The 15,579-nt window shown below is 46.4% G+C and overlaps 1 protein-coding gene across 5 annotated transcripts in view; it reads left to right on the top strand.

The window, feature by feature from the left end:
* OGT (O-linked N-acetylglucosamine (GlcNAc) transferase) overlaps positions 1 to 15,579 on the top strand; it is a 430,584-nt gene that overhangs the window by 218,443 nt on the left and 196,562 nt on the right. The gene's annotated exons all lie outside the window — the stretch shown is intronic.

Raw genomic sequence — 15,579 nt, forward strand, 5'->3', positions numbered from 1 at the left:
CACTGGCCTGAGCCTGAGCAGTGCACACAGATATGGTATGTGACTGACTGAGTCACTGTGTGTATCGCTTTTTTCAGGCAGAGAACGGATATATTAAATAAACTGCACTGTGTGTCTGGTGGTCACTCACTATATAATATATTATGTACTCCTGGCTCCTGCTATAACCTATAACTGGCACTGCAGTAGTGCTCCCCAGTCTCCCCCACAATTATAAGCTGTGTGAGCTGAGCAGTCAGACAGATATATATAATATTATATATAGATAATAGATGATGCAGCACACTGGCCTGAGCCTGAGCAGTGCACACAGATATGGTATGTGACTGAGTCACTGTGTGCTGTGTATCGCTTTTTTCAGGCAGAGAACGGATTATAAACTAAACTGCACTGTCCTCACTAGTAAACTCTCTCCACTCAGTCTCTACACTTCTACAGTAACAGTACTCCTCCTAGTCAGCTCCAGTAAATCTCTCTCAGTCTCTTATAATCTAAATGGAGAGGACGCCAGCCACGTCCTCTCCCTATCAATCTCAATGCACGTGTGAAAATGGCGGCGACGCGCGGCTCCTTATATAGAATCCGAGTCTCGCGATAGAATCCGAGCCTCGCGAGAATCCGACAGCGTCATGATGACGTTCGGGCGCGCTCGGGTTAACCGAGCAAGGCGGGAAGATCCGAGTCGCTCGGACCCGTGAAAAAAAAACATGAAGTTCTGGCGGGTTCGGATTCAGAGAAACCGAACCCGCTCATCTCTACTTTACACTAGCACACTTCACAGCCTACACTATACTGATTAAATAGAACATGCAGACCTGTGCAGAGGCCTAATTGGATGCCCCCACTCCCAGAAGTCTCCACCGAACGCAAAAGGTTTATAGCAAAATGTGAACTCTGAGTCCAGTACAACACCACTAATACATAATGATTTCCTGTCTAACTAACTACCGACTGAGTGTTACTAATATAAAATCCAATTTGCCTAACAATGTTTAACAGAAAAGTCATATAGCAGATGTGGAGATGCTGGGAGTATGTATCCAATTTACCTGGGGAAGACTAGCAGAGAGAGGGAGTCACATCAGCTGAAGCATTTCCAGTATATCTCCGTAATTTATTTTCAATTTCAATCACACTTTACACTAACACACTTCGCAGCCTAACATTGCTTCACCACCTACACTATACTAATAGGAAATCAGCATGTACCCTAAAAACAGACTTTGCTCCGTGGCTGCGAGGGGGAGAAAAAAAAAGTGTTAAATCCTGTTGAAAATAACTGAATAAAGTTTAACGGTTAATTAGATACAAGGAAAACTCTCTTCCGGCTGTGTTAACTCGCAAAATGGGTTGTCATGGCTAATTGAGTAGGCCCCTTAGTGCATCTATTGGGCAACATTGTTTTTTTGTTTGTATTTACTATTCTGAAGAGATCTCGAACATCAATTGGGGGTGACACTGGATTTTATGGGTATAGACTGGTGACGGAAGCATAGGCACTTAAAATTTAATAGCAATTGCTCAAGATTTCTATTCTTGTGCAGCTCGCCACATGCTGTTTAGAGCCGAGTAGAGATACTCCCTCTTCTGCCCTCTCCTTGGAACCATACAAAGTGACATTGCTCCTGTGGTCTCCGATGAAGCTCCTTTAGCCTTGACTTCCATGGCACCTGACATGCTGAGTTGGTACTGGGGCCTGCCCCATGGCAGCTATTCTCTTCAGAAGAGTGTTATGACACTCACCACCTTTTCTAGATTATGCAAGCAGCAGCTTTTGTGGGTTTCACAGACCCCATAAGTAGTCTGGCACGGACTCTTCCTTCCAGGAATATGATAAGCTAGCAGAAGGCCCTGTACCTCTGGTTTCCTTTTAACCCAAGGAGTCTAATAGGAAGCTCTGAGTGTGTGCTGTCAAAAAGAAACCAGAGATGAGAGACCGCAAGGAATTTGAGATTCCATGCACTTCATTTTTTAAATGGGAAAAGGAACATACACCCCCCCCTCCCCTCCCCAGCACCTTCCCATATTTTTATAAGGAAGAGCCATGAAGAACCAATCCAGCAATGCTGAGAATTACATAATTCTCCAAGGGGGAACAGAGAGCTCCCTAGACATGGGAAACCATGCGTTAGGTGGAGTGAAACACTCCAGTTATTGCAGTGATTTTAATCTGCGGGAGGAAAAAGAGTATTTTGGTACTTACCAGATAAATCCCTTTTCTTTCAATCCCCAGGTGGCACTGGAGTACTCTTGGGATATGGACGGGGTGTTAGCAGGGATAGGCACATTTTAAATATTTATATTAGTAACTCTCCACCCCCTCCATACTCCCAAAGGTACCTCAGTGTTTTTACTGAGCCGCACAGGAGCGATAGGGTGACTGAACAATAGAGAATTACATATAACATAACAGACAACAATAAGTTGACACAACGTAACGGACAACTAAACAGTTGGCACAATAATAGAATTCACCGTAACATTTGAACAAGTCTGTGAGAATGTTTACCATAAGATCCACTGAATTTACCACCAGACAGGTAAAAACTGCTTTGGGCGGGCATCCAGTGCCCCCTGTGGATTCCAAGAAAAGGATTTATCTGGTAAGTACCAAAATCCTATTTCTCTATCGTCCTAGTGGATGCTGGGGTTCCTGAAAGGACCATGGGGAATAGCGGCTCCGCAGGAGACAGGGCACAAAAAGTAAAGCTTTAGGATCAGGTGGTGTGCACTGGCTCCTCCCCCTATGACCCTCCTCCAAGCCAGTTAGATTTTTGTGCCCGGCCGAGAAGGGTGCAATCTAGGTGGCTCTCCTAAAGAGCTGCTTAGGAAAGTTTAGCTTAGGTTTTTTATTTTACAGTGAGTCCTGCTGGCAACAGGATCACTGCAACGAGGGACTTAGGGGAGAAGAAGTGAACTCACCTGCGTGCAGGATGGATTGGCTTCTTGGCTACTGGACATCAGCTCCAGAGGGACGATCACAGGTACAGCCTGGATGGTCACCGGAGCCTTGCCGCCGGCCCCCTTGCAGATGCTGAAGTAAGAAGAGGTCCAGAATCGGCGGCAGAAGACTCCTCAGTCTTCTAAAGGTAGCGCACAGCACTACAGCTGTGCGCCATTTTCCTCTCAGCACACTTCACACGGCAGTCACTGAGGGTGCAGGGCGCTGGGAGGGGGGCGCCCTGGGAGGCAAATGAATACCTATTTTGGCTAAAAATACCTCACATATAGCCTCCGGAGGCTATATGGAGATATTTAACCCCTGCCAGAATCCGTTAAGAGCGGGAGACGAGGCCGCCGAAAAAGGGGCGGGGCCTATCTCCTCAGCACACAGCGCCATTTTCCCTCACAGAAAGGCTGGAGGGAAGGCTCCCAGGCTCTCCCCTGCACTGCACTACAGAAACAGGGTTAAAACAGAGAGGGGGGGCACTAATTTGGCGATATGCTTATATATATATTAAGATGCTATAAGGGAAAACACTTATATAAGGTTGTCCCTATATAATTATAGCGTTTTTGGTGTGTGCTGGCAAACTCTCCCTCTGTCTCTCCAAAGGGCTAGTGGGTCCTGTCCTCTATCAGAGCATTCCCTGTGTGTGTGCTGTGTGTCGGTACGTGTGTGTCGACAGGTAGGAGGACGATGTTGGTGAGGAGGCGGAGCAATTGCCTGTAATGGTGATGTCACTCTCTAGGGAGTCGACACCGGAATGGATGGCTTATTTAGGAAATTACGTGATAATGTCAACACGCTGCAAGGTCGGTTGACGACATGAGACGGCCGACAAACAATTAGTACGGTCCAGACGTCTCAAAAACACCGTCAAGGGTTTTAAAACGCCCGTTTACTTTAGTCGGTCGACACAGACAGGGACACTGAATCCAGTGTCGACGGTGAATAAACAAACGTATTCCTTATTAGGGCCACACGTTAAAGGCAATGAAGGAGGTGTTACGTATTTCTGATACTACAAGTACCACAAAAGAGGGTATTATGTGGGATGTGAAAAAACTACCATAGTTTTTCCTGAATCAGATAAATTAAATAAAGTGTGTGATGATGCGTGGGTTCCCCCCGATAGAAAATTATGGGCGGTATACCCTTTCCCGCCAGAAGTTAGGGCGCGTTGGGAAACACCCTTTAAGGTGGATAAGGCGCTCACACGCTTATCAAAACAAGTGGCGGTACCGTCTATAGATAGGGCCGTCCTCAAGGACCAGCTGACAAGGCTGGAAAATATAATAAAAAGTATATACACACATACTGGTGTTATACTGCGGCCAGCGATCGCCTCAGCCTGGATGTGCAGAGCTAGGGTGGCTTGGTCGGATTCCCTGACTAAAAATATTGATACCCTTGACAGGGACAGTATTTTATTGACTATAGAGCATTTCTATATATGCGAGATGCACAGAGGGATATTTGCACTCTGGCATCATGAATAAACGCGATGTCCATAACTGCCAGAAGATGTTATGGACACGACAGTGGTCAGGTGATGCAGATTCCAAACGGCACAGTATGGCCGTATACAGGAAGAGGACTTGTTTGGGGTCGGTCCATCGGACCTGGTGGTCACGGCAACTGCTGGAAAATCCACCGTTTTTTACCCTAAGTCACATCTCTGCAGAAAAAGACACCGTCTTTTCAGCCTCAGTCCCTCTCGTCCCTATAAGATCATATCTGCCCAGGGATAGAGGAAAGGGAAGAAGACTGCAGCAGGCAGCCCATTCCCAGGAACAGAAGCGTTCCACCGCGTCTGACAAGTTCTCAGCATGGCGCTGAGACCGTACAGGACCCCTGGATCCTACAAGTAGTATCCCGGGGGTACAGATGGGAATGTCGAGACGTTACCCCTTCGCAGGCTCCTGAAGTCTGCTTTACCAAGTCTCCCTCCGACAAGGAGGTAGTATGGGAAAAAATTCACAAGCTGTATTCCCAGCAGGTGATAATTAAATTACCCCTCCTACTACAAGAAAAGGGGTATTATTCCACACTATATTGTGGTACTGAAGCCAGAAGGCTCGGTGAGACTTATTCTAAAAATTTGTTTTTGAACACTTACAAAGGTTCAAATTAAGATGAAGTCACTCAGAGCAGTGATAACGAACCAGGAATAAGGGGACTATATAGTGTCCCGGGACATCAGGGATGCTTACCTCTATGTCCCAAATTTGCCCTTCTCACTAAGGGTACCTCAGGTTCGTGGTGCAGAACTGTCACTATCAGTTTCAGACGCTGCCGTTTGGATTGTCCACGGCACCCTGGGGTCTTTACCAAGGTAATGGCCGAATTGATGATTCTTCTTCGAAGAAAAGGCGTCTTAATTATCCCTTACTTGGACGATCTCCTGATAGGGGCATAGTCCAGGGAACAGTTGGAGGTCGGAGTAGCACTATCTCGGATACTGCTACAATCAGCACGGGTGGATTCTAAATATTCCAAAATCGCAGCTGATCCCGACGACACGTCTGCTGTGCCTAGGGATGATTCTGGACACAGTCCAGAAAAAGGTGTTTCTCCCGGAAGAGAAAGCCAGGGAGTTATCCGAGCAAGTCAGGAACCTCCTAAAAACAGTGCATCATTGCACAAGGGTCCTGGTAAAAATGGTGGCTTCCTACGAAGCAATTCCATTCGGCAGATTTCACGTAAGAACTTTTCAGTGGGATCTGCTGGACAAATGGTCCGGATCGCATCTTCAGATGCATCAGCGGATAACCCAATATCCAAGGACAAGGGTGTCTCTCCTGTGGTGGTTATAGAGTGCTCATCTTCTAGAGGGCAGCAGATTCGGCATTCAGGATTGGATGCTGGTAACCACGGAGCCCAGCCTGAGAGGCTGGGGAGCAGTCACACAAGGAAAAAATTTCCAGGGAGTGTGATCAAGTATGGAGACTTTTCTCCACATAAATATACTGGAGCTAAGGGTAAATTTATAATGCTCTAAGCTTAGCAAGACCTCTGCTTCAAGGTCAGCCGGTATTGATCCAGTGGGAAAAACATCACGGCAGTCGCCCACGTAAACAGACAGGGCGACACAAGAAGCAGGAGGGCAATGGCAGAAACTGCAAGGACTTTTCGCTGGGCGGAAAATCATGTGATAACACTGTCAGCAGTTTTTCATCCCGGGAATGGAAACTGGGAAGCAGACTTCCTCAGCACGACCTCCACCCGGGAGAGTGGAAACTTCATTGAGAAGTTTTTTCCACATGATTGTAAACCGTTGGGAAATACCAAAGGTGGACATGATGGCGTCCCGTCTGAACAAAAAACGGGACAGGTATTGCGCCAGGTCAAGAGACCCTCAGGCAATAGATGTGGACGTTCTGGTAACACCGTGGGTGTACCAGTCGGTGTATGTGTTCCCTCCTCTGCTTCTCATACCTAAGGTGCTGAGAATTATAAGACGTAGAGGAGTAAGAACTATACTCATGGCTCCGGATTGGCCAAGAAGGACTTGGTACCCGGAACTTCAAGAGATGCTTACAGAGGTCTTATGGCCTCTGCCGCTAAGAAGGGACTTGCTTCAGCAAGTACCATGTCTGTTCCAAGACTTACCGCAGCTGCGTTTGTCGGCATGGCGATGGAAAGCCGGATCCTAAGGGAAAAAAGGCATTCCGGAAGAGGTCATTCCTACCCTGGTCAAAGCCAGAAAGGAGGTGACCGCACAACATTATCACCACGTGTGGCGAAAATATGTTGCGTGGTGTGAGGCCAGGAAGGCCCCACAAAGAAATTTCAACTCGGTCGTTTCCTGCATTTCCTGCAAACAGGAGTGTCTATGGGCCTCAAATTGGGGTCCATTAAGGTTCAAATTCGGCCCTGTAAATTTTCTTCCAGAAAGAATTGGCTTCAGTTCCTGAAGTCCAGAAGTTTGTCAAGGGAGTATTGCATATACAAACCCCTTTTTTGTGCCTCCAGTGGCACTGTGGGATCTCAACGTAGTTCTGGGATTCCTCAAATCACATTGGTTTAAAACCAGTCAAATATGTGGATTTGAAGCATCTCACATAAAAAGTGACCATGCTCTTGGCCCTGGCCTGGACCAGGCGAGTGTCAAATTGGTGGTTTTTTCTCAAAAAAGCCCATATCTGTTTGTCCATTCGGACAGGGCAGAGCTGCGGACTCGTCCCCAGTTCTCTCCCTAAGGTGGTGTCAGTGTTTCACCTGAACCAGCTTATTGTGGTGCCTTGCACCTACTAGGGACTTGGAGGACTCCAAGTTGCTAGGAGTTGTGAGGGCCCTGAAAATATGTTCCAGGACAGCTGGAGTCAGAAAATCTGACTCGCTGTTTATACTGTATGCACCCAACAAGTTGGGTGCGCCTGCTTCTAAGCAGGCGATTGCTCGTTGGATTTGTAACACAATTCAACTTGCACATTCTGAGGCAGGCCTGCCACAGTCTAAATCGGTTAAGGCCCATTCCACAAGGAAGGTGGGCTCATCTTGGGCGGCTGCCCGAGAGGTCTCGGCATTACAACTCTGCCGAGCAGCTACGTGGTCAGGGGAGAACACGTTTGTAAAATTCTACAAATTTGATATCCTGGCAAAAGAGGACCTGGAGTTCTCTCATTCGGTGCTGCAGAGTCATCCGCACTCTCCCGCCCGTTTGGGAGCTTTGGTATAATCCCCATGGTCCTTTCAGGAACCCCAGCATCCACTAGGACGATAGAGAAAATAAGAATTTACTTACCGATAATTCTATTTCTCGGAGTCCGTAGTGGATGCTGGGCGCCCATCCCAAGTGCGGATTATCTGCAATACTTGTACATAGTTACAAAAATCGGGTTATTATTGTTGTGAGCCATCTTTTCAGAGGCTCCGCTGTTATCATACTGTTAACTGGGTTTAGATCACAAGTTGTACGGTGTGATTGGTGTGGCTGGTATGAGTCTTACCCGGGATTCATAATTCCTCCCTTATTGTGTACGCTCGTCCGGGCACAGTACCTAACTGGCTTGGAGGAGGGTCATAGGGGGAGGAGCCAGTGCACACCACCTGATCCTAAAGCTTTACTTTTTGTGCCCTGTCTCCTGCGGAGCCGCTATTCCCCATGGTCCTTTCAGGAACCCCAGCATCCACTACGGACTCCGAGAAATAGAATTATCGGTAAGTAAATTCTTATTTTTCTTTTTCAGCCACTAGGGGTCACTGGAGTACTCTTGGGACGTACCAAAGTTTTCCCCTTGGGCGGGAGAGCTGTTAGGCACCTGTAACACTACACGGCCAAAGCTAGATGCTGGTGCCGCAAACGTATCGAACTTGTAAAAGCGCACAAACGTGTGCACTGATGACTGATGCAAAGTTGCGTCGTAGAAGCTCCACGACGTGCTGCCCATGAAGTTCCTACAGAACGTGTAGAATGAGCTGAAACTGATGTAGGCGGTTGTAGCCTAGCATGAAGGTAAGCCAAGTATGATCAGTTTAATCCATCTGGATAAGGTCTGCTTGGAAGCTCTCCAACCCATTTTGAATGCATCATAGAGACCAAACAATGTATCTGTTTTACGTACAGTTGATGTTCGGGCCACATAAACACGGAGCGTGCGTTCCACATCCAAAGTAGCTGGAGTTCCTGAACCTTCTGATAACACAGGAACGAAGATTGGTTTGTTGATGTGAAAAGATACCACCTTTGGCAGGAAAGCGGGATTAGAGCGGAACTTCGGACGATCATCATTGAACGCCAGCTACGGTGGCTTGCATGACAAGGCACCCAATTCTGAAACACGCCTTGCTGAAGCTAAGTGAGAAGCTTAACATCCACTTGTTGTAATGGCTGAAAAATAGAAGACTGTAAAAAATCTAAAACCAGATTCAAGTTCCATGGCGCGGTCAGTGGTATAAATGGAGGTTGAACTCTGAGGACACCTTGCAGGAAAGTGTGAACTGTTGGGAAAAGGGCCAAATGCCTTTGAAAGTAAATTGACAGGGCAGAGACCTGCACCTTTAGTGTAGGTAACCGTAATCCTCCATCTAACCCAGTCTGTAAAAATAGCAACAGACGAGATAACTTGAAAGAAGGTGTCGGAAATTTCTGAACTTCACACCACCCTATATAAACATGCCAAATTCTGTGGTAATGAGCTGCTGTAACTGGTTTCCTAGCACGTAACATGGTTGGTATAACCGATTCTGGAATGCCTTCTCGTTTTAAGAGGGCGGTTTAAACAGCCACCCCGTCAAACTCAGCTGCGCTAAATCGGGGTAAAGAAACGGACCCTGTTGCAGCAGGTCTGGACGTAGCGGGTGAGGCCACGGATCGTCTGCGAGTAGACCGCGGAGATCCGAGAACCGCGCTCTGAGGCCAATGAGGCGCCACTAGTATGACTGTCGTGGACTCTCTTTTGATCCGCTTTAGCTACCGAAGAAGCAGCAGAAATGGTGAAAACAGATACACAAGGCTGTATGGCCACGCGACACTGAGTATCCACTGCCACTGCCTTTGGATCTCTTGTTCTGGACACATACTGGGTCGTCTGATTTTGGTGAGATGCGATTAGATCCACCTGTGGGTAGCCCCACCGCTGGGCCAACATCTGGAACACTTCTGGATTCAATGCCCATTCTCCTGGATGAAAATCCTGACGGCTGAGAAAATCCGCCTCCCAGTTGTCCACTCCTGTAATAAACACTTACGACAATATCACTTGGTGATGCTCGGCCCAATTCAGGATTCAAGCAACTTCCCGCATGGCCATGCCACTTAGAGTTCCTCCTTGTTTGTTGATGTATGCGACTGCCGTCGCATTGTCTGACTCGACCTATACAGTCTGAGACTGGAGCATGTGCACTGCCTGTCGCAGTGTGTTGTAAATTGACCGTAATCTTTCTTGGTCTGACCAGAGACCCTGAAGCTGACAATTTTGGACCACTGCTCCCCAACCTCTGAGACTGAATTTGTCAGAATTTTCCAATTCCAGACTCCGAACCTTTTTCCTGCGGTGTGATTGTGAACTTGGAGCCACCAGAGTAGTGATACTCTGGCCCTTGGAGACAACTGCACCATCTGATGAATTTGTAGATGCGAGCCTGACCACTGTGTGAGAACATCCAGTTGAAAAGGACGAGAGTGAAATCTTCCGAACTGGAGTGCTTCGAAAGACGCCACCATCTTTCATAACAGTTGAATGCACAAATGCACCAAGACTGTCCGTGGTTTGAGCACTAACTTTACCAGATGACGAATACTTTGTGCTTTCTGTTCTGGCAGGTAAATTCGTTGAGCCACCGTACCGAGGATCATTCCTAGGAATTGAATTCTTTGAGATGGAATCAGGCTTGATTTCTTAAAGTTGTCAATCTAACCGTGCTGTACTAGTACATTGTACGTTAGTAAGGCATGTTGAAGGAGTCTCTCTTAAGACGGAGCTTTGATGAGCAGATCGTCTAAGTACGGAACTATTATCACTCCCAGGGATCTAAGATGAGCTATCATCACAGACATCACTTTTGTGAATACCCGAGGCGCTGACGAGAGGGCAAACGGTAGAGCCTGAAATTGATAATGGTTTTGTTGTACTGCAAACTTTAAATACGCCTGATGCGGTGGCCAATTTGGAATGTGTAAGTACGCATCCTTGAGATCCAGTGAAATCATGAATTCCTGTGGCTCTAAACCTGGAATCACTGACTGCAGGGATTCCATCTTGAATCTGTAATAAGTGACGTACTGATTGAGCCCCTTTAGGTTCAATATCGGTCTGACAGAGCCATCCGGCTTTGGTACTACAAAAAGACTGGAATAATAACCCTGACCTTGTTGTTGAACTGGAACCGGACTCAACACTGCTGAATCTGAGAGACTGAATCGCGGTCTGCAGAACTGCCTTTTTGTCTTCTGACACAGGCAGACCTGTCTTGAAAAATCGCATTAGTGGAAGACAATCGAACTCTATTTTGTAACAGTTGAACACTAACTTGCGGATCCACCCATCTGTGGATGTCTGAAACCACGCCAAGTGAAATGTTCTGAAGGCGCGCTTCCACAACTGAAGCCCGTCATCACACTGGCTTGTCTGTGGTCTTAGCGTCCTGACGACGGTTAGTGGTTTGTTGAAAACCACGTCCTCTACTACGTCTACCGTGTGTGGTTGTTCCTCTAGCACGGCCTCGAAACTAAGGTCTAGAGGATTTGTACGCTGGTCCAGAGTATTTACGTTTAGGAGCCTGTGTAGGCAATGGTAGGAAAACAGACTTTCCCCCAGTGGCCTGAGAAATCCATTTTGTCCAATTCAGGACCAAACAACATCTCGCCAGCGTAAGGCACCGCTTCTATTCCTCTTTTTTGGTCTCTGCCTCCGCCTGCCAAGAACACAGCCAAAGTGCATGTTATGCCACCACTAGTGAAGCTGAAAGGCGAGAACTAACCTGGCCGACGTCCATAGAAGCCGTACATAGATACTGAGCAAATTCACAGATGTAATCGGCGAGAAGTATAAGGTGGTAGTCTTGTAGGGCCAACTTGAGCTGTGTTGCCCATGCAATTTCAGCCTTATTAACCCAAACTCCCACCAAAGCAGATCTAAGCAACACCCCTACTGCTATATACATTGACTTTAGCATAGCTTCTAGCTTACGCTCTGACGGGTCTTTAAGCGTCATAGCTGCTGGTACTGGAATGGTTAACTTCTTATAAAGTTTTGACACCGAGGAATCCACAGCCGGTGGGTTTTCCCATTTAGACATCATAGACTCTGGGAACGGGTAGCTAGACAAAAACCGCTGAGGTATAGAAAACAGTTTATCCGGATTCTTCCATGCTTTAACTGCTTATTAAGAGATTCTGAAAAAGAAAAACACACCGGAGTTCTCCGTCGTTTAGCAAATAACACTTCATCATTTGAAAGTTGTTCTTCAGTCTCCGTAAAATCTAGAAGCTGACGTACTGCTCTGATGAGATTATCAATGGGTGGGCTATCCGTAACCTCACTATCTGACTACTGGCCCAATTCACCCTCCTCATGTTCTTCTTGCGATATGAGGTCTGGCATTGAATCGTCCGAATGCAACATAGCTGAAACTGGTAAATTATAAGACAAATGATAACTATCTTTCTGAACTGAGCTAGACTTGGACCTTTGTAACCCTTGCAAAGTCCTAGACATCTCCTGAGCCCCCTGTGGTATCTCAGGCGGTATTACCCTAGCCTCAGATCTAGCCGCCTCATGCTCCTTTCGTGCAGCAGCCAATTCCGATTGTAACCCAGACATTACATCCGCTAGCATTGCCCACGGAGGATCAGGAGAAGAAATCGTATATGTAGCCGTATTTACAAAACATACTGTGCATGTGGTAGATCCATCAGGTAACACACTCGCACAGACATTGCAGATAAGCTGCTTTTTTTTATTTTGCAGGTGCCTTACTCCTTATGTACACAGACAGACAAGTAGACAAAGACAGACAAGTCCCACGACTCTGTAAAAATGTAACTAAAGTGTGTTAAGCCCGAAGTGCAGTGCACGTGGGACACACTACACTCAGTGAAACCTGAGCTGTACCGAATTCCTTCTAACACCCCAGCTCCTCTGGTGGCAGTGTTGTAGGACAGCAGCAAACTTCCTGCAAGAAGAAGCAGGAAGTAAGGTTACAATGGCGTCCTGCCATGTGCTTGCCTATATCTCAAGTATAATAAAGCGGTGAAATTGAGATTAATCAGAATATTAGCCCATATATATATATATATATATATATATATATACACACACATACATATACACACATACATATACACACACACACACAAATAAGGATGCACTCACCAGACTTCTCCAGGGTGAAATTGATAGATTTTAATCCAGACAGCACATACTCCCAAACAGAAGGTCAACGTTTCGGCTCACAGCAGAGCCTTTGTCAAGACCAGGCAACCTGGTAATCTGGTCTTGACAAAGGCTCTGCTGTGAGCCGAAACGTTGACCTTCTGTTTGTGAGTATGTGCTATCTGGATTAAAATCTATCAATTTCACCCTTGAGAAGTCTGGTGAGTGCATCCTTATTTGTGCACATGTATCGTGGAACTTTGTTCTGATAGGACCTGTTCCTGGATTTTGCACCCTAGCAACTGTGATTATTAACGACATGTGAGTGCGGCTCTTCTACAATGGAGATAGAGATATATATATATATATATATATATATATATATATATATATATATATAATTAATACAGAGTACATCCACATAAAGTGGAAGACAGATAGCACTCTCCAGGCTTGCGTAATCGATACCAAAATTAATTTATTCAAAAGAATGGTTCCTTAAACTTCAAATCACAAAAGATATGGAAAGGGCTCACCAACGTTTCGGTCCCATATTGGGACCTTTTTCAAGGTAGTTGCCAATCAGTGAAAAGTCCAGTACAGTAGCAGCATCATCAGCAATACACAAAGGAACCAGGAGCACTGCAATGCGCCTCCCAGGTCCCCTATATATACCTAAGTGTAATTCAAGCAACTCAGATGGGACGGCAGCAGCCGGCTGCGTCACTTCCGGTCTAGACCGGAAGTGACTATGCGCCCGGGTCCGTCCTATAATACAATACAATAGCTCATCGGTAGCGCATGGGGAGTATTAGTTGGTACAGTCCGTGCCCCGACAAGCGAATAATAGTTTCAATGCTGCGGGTGCGTCAATGTTTACGTTGCTACGGCAACGTCCTATTGCCGCTACATAACCATCATGATGACTTTTTACCACCTTTATGTAGGGGTGAGTTAGTGGTGTATATATTTGTGTTTGTTGCTGGTGTTAGTTTCCACTGGCACCATTATTGTACATCATATCCCTATGTGACCTGTCTCCCTTGGTTGGTGTTTGTTTGTGTCTTTTTGCTTAAAATACCTTTTTACCTGTGTCTGCGCATGATGTACAGGTTCATGATGTATTCAATGGATAACACTATTTATTTTATTTATTTATTTATTTTCTTCTCCCGGGATAACTAAGTGCACTAACCAGGTCTCCCATATACCATACCAGTATACTGGCAACACTATGACCAGTATACTGTCTTTATTGTTGGTGCGGCCCCATTTACATAGCGACGTCACCATGGTAACCGTTACTTCCGGTATACACCGGAAGTGATGTAGCGGCAATAGGACGTTGCCGTAGCAACGTAAACATTGACGCACCCGCAGCATTGAAACTATTATAATTCGCTTGTCGGGGCACGGACTGTACCAACTAATACTCCCCATGCGCTACCGATGCACTATTGTATTGTATTACATGACGGACCCGGGCGCATAGTCACTTCCGGTCTAGACCGGAAGTGACGCAGCCGGTTGCTGCCGTCCCATCTGAGTTGCTTGAATTACACTTAGGTATATATAGGGGACCTGGGAGGCGCATTGCAGTGCTCCTGGTTCCTTTGTGTATTGCTGATGATGCTGCTACTGTACTGGACTTTTCACTGATTGGCAACTACCTTGAAAAAGGTCCCAATATGGGACCGAAACGTTGGTGAGCCCTTTCCATATCTTTTGTGATTTTAAGTTTAAGGAACCATTCTTTTGAATAAATTATTTTTGGTATCGATTACGCAAGTCTGGAGAGTGCTATCTGTCTTCCACTTAATGTGGAAGTACTCTGTATTGTACTATGAGTCTGACCCCCTATTGGGCTAGGCTTTGATTGGCACCCCAGCCGCTACCTGTGTTGGGTGAGAGTGTGGGACTTCCCTAGTGTGTGTGTGTGTGTGTGTGTATGTATGTATGTATGTATGTATGTGTGTGTGTGTGTGTATGTATGTATGTATGTATGTATGTATATATATATATATATATATATATATATATATATATATATATTGCAAAACAATCAGCGGCACTCACGGCTCCCGAATGGGGAAATGAGGACACTCAGTCGTTGTGCGGTCAACGTTATTCACATTAACCTTTTCCTCATATATATATATATATATATATATATATATTTATTACACACATGCCCGTATATACACGCATAAACACCACACAGGCTTAAGAGCCTGATAATGTATGTGGCCAGCAGATCATTAAAATAACTGCCCTTACACAGGCTTTCCTAGTCTGAGAGCTGTTTGTATTAAAAGCAGCTTAGTTCTGGGCACTGTTATCCTCCCCCCTCCCCCGCGATCTCCCACTCACTGACGGACCACTACAGCAGCGAGAGCTGTCCGCGGTCAGCCTCCTCCCTCCCGCTTCTGAAGGCAGAGCCGCGGCACCCGCCGTATACTGCTCTGGAGCTATGAATGTAGCGGTTAGCAGAAGCTAACCGGGAGGGAGGGAGTTGGGCAGGTATTCAAAGATTATGGGGTGGGGACCTGGAGAGCGGCGGCTGGGTAGGGAGTTTGTTAATAAAACAAAAAGACAACTAACACAGTCCCCACGCTGACCGCCCCTCACCCCCAGCAATATACAGTAAGTGAGGGGCGGCAGTGTGAGCTGCCTGACCGCTCATTACCTGAAATCCGTGCATGCAATGATGGGGCTTCTCTTCCAAGCTCTGTCCAGCTCCTTCTCTCAGCTGAAGTTGGTCTGTGGCGGTGCTCCTCTCCTGAGCGCCGACAAGCCAATAACTGCATGCAGCAGCAC

The sequence above is a fragment of the Pseudophryne corroboree genome, chromosome 8 (assembly GCF_028390025.1).
Source record: "Pseudophryne corroboree isolate aPseCor3 chromosome 8, aPseCor3.hap2, whole genome shotgun sequence".
In the NCBI taxonomy this organism is placed as follows: Eukaryota; Metazoa; Chordata; class Amphibia; order Anura; family Myobatrachidae; genus Pseudophryne; species Pseudophryne corroboree.